This window comes from Triticum dicoccoides, chromosome 7B, assembly GCF_002162155.2.
Source record: "Triticum dicoccoides isolate Atlit2015 ecotype Zavitan chromosome 7B, WEW_v2.0, whole genome shotgun sequence".
Lineage (NCBI taxonomy): Eukaryota > Viridiplantae > Streptophyta > Magnoliopsida > Poales > Poaceae > Triticum > Triticum dicoccoides.
Window position 1 is genome coordinate 96,913,930 of NC_041393.1, and position 4,350 is coordinate 96,918,279.

Sequence of the window (4,350 nt, forward strand, 5' to 3'; positions counted from 1 at the left end):
GCTCCACCATGCGTCATTTTCCGCCCGCACATCTCTGTGCATTGCTTTGACGCCCTGTATATGCATGATCCTGCCACGACGCGCTCCAGACTCCTGCTTCGAGCCTTATACACACGTTGCCAATCTGCCATCATAATGGTAAAACCCCGTATCCAATTAGCAACACTTCCAAAAGAAATTTACTTTTTCCTGGTAGTCACCATGGGCGCAATAAAACTGTGCTCCCATGACCTCAAAAGTTCTTTCCTTATTGTGTTGTTGTCTATACCACGGTCAATACCAAACCATGCAGATTGCCTTTTTTTCACCAACAAATCTCAGGCCTTGCAGCCTCCCACGCATTTGGCCTTCCGTGACTCCTTCAAGCAGCCACCGACCATACATGTGCTCTGTTCAAAACAAAAAGTAACAACCAAGAATTAGTCCCCCGTAGCCTGCACGTACGTGTGGCAAAGAGATCAACAAACAGCTGTCCACAATCTTCCAACACGGAGTAGCTATCCAGACTCGTATTCTTTTGTTTTCTTTGTTTACCCAACATGCTCACAACTGGTCTATGGTCATCTCACACAGTGCAATTCTGCAGCAATCCAACGCGGTGCTGCCTTGGGCCCTCCGCAACGAAAACTCCTGCCATCCATCAGCTGCGCCCCACCAAGCTTGGGCCGCACGCTCCTCAGGATCGAGCAGATTCCTGCAGCCCTGCATGCCGCATGCGTCATCTGCTCCTGCACGCGTAAGGCGCCGCCGTATCACGCTTTCCAAATCAATCGCCCAACTCAAGTCGATTACCAATCTCGCCGAACTGATTTTTTTTTGTTACCGGTCTCGACGAGTTCTCCCGATCGACCACGCGAATTGCTTGAGACTACTCATGCCGCCGCCTGTTTCCTGATTCTTTTCCGATCTCGTCGAAAGCACACCTGACGACCTCCGCGGAACAATTCTTCCGCACGTTGTCCTCGTGCTGACGATAATCCATCCTCTAAATCAACAATCTGCAGTCTCCAGACCTTGCAACCTTGCTCTGATACCACTTGTTAGAATAACTCCGAGGCGCTCCGTTGATCTACCGAGGACCAAGCAATCACACAAGCACGACACCGAGATTTGTTAACGAGGTTCACCGATATGGCTACATCTCCGGGGCTTGACTACGGGCGCTCCTCCCCGTGACACCGTCACAATACCGCACCCCGGCCGCCCGGGCGCCGGCACATGCCGCCGGCTCCCCCGCGTGCCCGTGCTATTATGTTGACATAGGTTACATCGTGTGTCTACCCCCGCTATATATGAGAGGCCTAGGATACAAGTGTCCTACTTGGACACGACTCCGTATCCTGTCTACACACTGTACGACTCCAAGTCCAACTGTAACCTAACTTGTACAATAATATTCGACACAACTCTAACAAATATATGGAACGATCCATGGGTGCCAGCAAGCCCGGACCGAAGAGTTATATCAATCCGTGGTCAGACGGTGCTTACATCAGTTAGTGATCTTATTGATCCTACTACAGGACAGTGGGATGAAGAACTCCTTCAAGTTGTGTTTAATCCCATGGATGTTGGAAGAATATTGCAAATCCCACTAAACTTGAACGCATTTGAAGATTTCATTGCATGGCACCCGGAGCGGAAGGGCACTTTCTCAGTTCGTTCGGCGTACAGAGTACAATGGAGGCGAACTTATCAGGCACATGCAAATTACTCCCAGAGGCCGAGTGGATCAAAGATGCCAGAAATATGGGCCACACTATGAAAGATTTAGATTCCACGGAAAGTCTCTATTTTTTGTTGGCGAGCTCTGGAATATTGCCGCTGAAGTCTATTCTTACAAACAGACATGTGGGTTCTAATAGTGCATGTCCAATCTGCCGACAGTCCGCTGAGGATATTAGGCACCTCCTTTTTGAATGCACACATGGAGAGCACTTTGGGGCTACCTTGGAATTATACAATATGTGGATGAGGCTATGGAGTCTGATCGATCAGGATCGGTAGTGCTGGAACATCTATTCCTAGCCGGCGACAGACCAGTCCCTATAAAACCAAATCTGGACGTGAAGCAAGTGATTGCGGTGGGAGCATGGTATTTGTGGTGGATCCGACGCCAATTTACACATGCTGGTAAACCTCCACCGCCTGCGAGATGGCCGATTTCTGTCCTTGCAATAGCAAACAATTTTCACGAAGCAAACACGAAGAAGCAGATTGGTCAACAACCGAGATGGAGCAAGCCGGAACCGAGGTTCGTGAAATTAAATGTTGACGCGGCCTTTCACTTGGATGAGGGAGCGGGTGCTACAGCGGCAATATTAAGAGATATAAATGGGAATTTTTTAGCAGCGCAGTGTTCTTATGTCCCCCATGTAGCTGATGTTGTTACAGCGGAGGCCTTAGCCATGAGAGATGGTCTGATGCTTGCAAACTCACTAGGATTCTCCCGAGTGGAAGCAGAGTCTGATTCCTTAACAGTTATAGATTACTGTACGGGTCAAAGCAGATGGTGGGATGGGGCAGCAACTATTTTTGCAGAGTGCGTGGATGTGGCCTTACTTATCGGGAAGGTCAAATTTAAACATTGTATGCGATCTTGTAATCAAGTGGCGCATGTGCTAGCTAGTCATAGTTTTTGTAATAAGTTATCGAGCGGTTGGACAGATGAGGCTCCAGCTCATCTTGTCTCAAAACTTGTGGACGATGTTATTCCTTTTGATTCGTAATAAAGCTAGCCATGATGGCCTTCCCCAAAAAAAACACGCTACCGAGCAGGATCTGTTAATGTGCAACTCTTTCGTTCTTTATCCTTCCTTCTCTGTATTCTTTTTTCTTTGTCCTTTTTTCCATCTTCATTTTCTGTTTTTTTTCTTCTTCCAGGTTTCCTCCCTCATCGATTTTCATGTTTTTTTATTTTCTTAAATGCGTGAACTTTTTCCAAATCAATGATGCTTTTTTAAACTTTAATGAAATTTTGTTTTCAAAATCAATGAACTTTTTTAGTGAACTATTTACAACAATTGATGATTTTTTTCAAATTTGACGAACTTTTTCCAGTTTGATGAATTTTTGTTCAAATTTGATGTTTTTTTAATCCAATGAACTTATTTTCAATGGACTTTTCCAGAAATTCGACGAACCTATTTTCAAATTTGTGAACTTTTTCCCGAATCGATGAACTTTTTTTCAAATTCTATGATCTTTTTAGAAAATTGGTGAACTTATTTATAGCTTCGGTGAACTTTCTCAAACTGATGAACTATTTCAAATTCAGTGAACTTTTTTCAAATTCAATGAACTTTATTCCAAATCGATGCACTTTTTTTTCAAATTCTATGATCTTTTTAGAAAATTGTTGAACTTATTTATAGCTTCGGTGAACTTTTGCAAATTCAATGAACTTTTTTCAAATTCGATGAACTTTTTTTTCAAATTTTTTTATCTTTTAAAAAATTGGTGAACTTATTTATAGCTTTGATGAACTTTTTTGAAAACCGATGAACTTTTTCAAATTCGGTGAACTTTTTCAAAAATTCAATGAACTTTTTTTGCATTCTATGAACTTTTTTTTTTCAAATTCTATTAGCTTTAAAAAAAATTGATGAACTGTTTTCACATTTGTGAACTTTTTTCAAAATTGGTGGATTTTTCTAATAGATGAACTTTTCTTATCAAATTGGATGATCTTTTTTCAGAAACGATGAACTTTTCCAAATCGTGAACTTTTTCGAAATTGGATAAACTCATATAAAGTATAAAAAATGTAAGGTTTCTTGCGTAATAAATAACGCGGCTGCAATAGTTCTTTAAGCATTCGTGTTCATTTTAGTCAAGTTGATCGACGAGCTGAAGTGGTTAGCTGAACGATGCCTCCAAGAAGCGACCTGAGGTCGAGCCCGCGTACTCTCTGGTTTTTGTGGGTCTTTTTTTTGCCAAACAATTTCTGCGCAGGTGCATTCGTCGGCCGGCCCACTTGTCGTTTGCTCTAGGCGCCGCCCTCTGCCACTGCCGCTGCCAACACGTTGACTAGGGAACTTTCGTGTATATGATCAAAAGAAAAAGAAAAGACTAGGGAACTTAGAGCAACGCCAACATGATGACCCAAACGAACGTGCATTTTTTGTTCATTTGAATCAGCCGAGCAGACGAGTGCATATGTTTTTTGTTCATTTGAATCGTTTGCTGTAGGCGCCGGTTTACTTCGGCGGCGCTTAAAGCGCTCCAAGAAGCGACCTGAGGTCAAGCCCTCGTACTCTCTGGTTTTTGTGGGTCTTTTTTTTGCGAAACAATTTCTGCGCAGGTGCATTCGTCGGCCGGCCCACTTGTCGTTTGCTGTAGGCGCCGGTT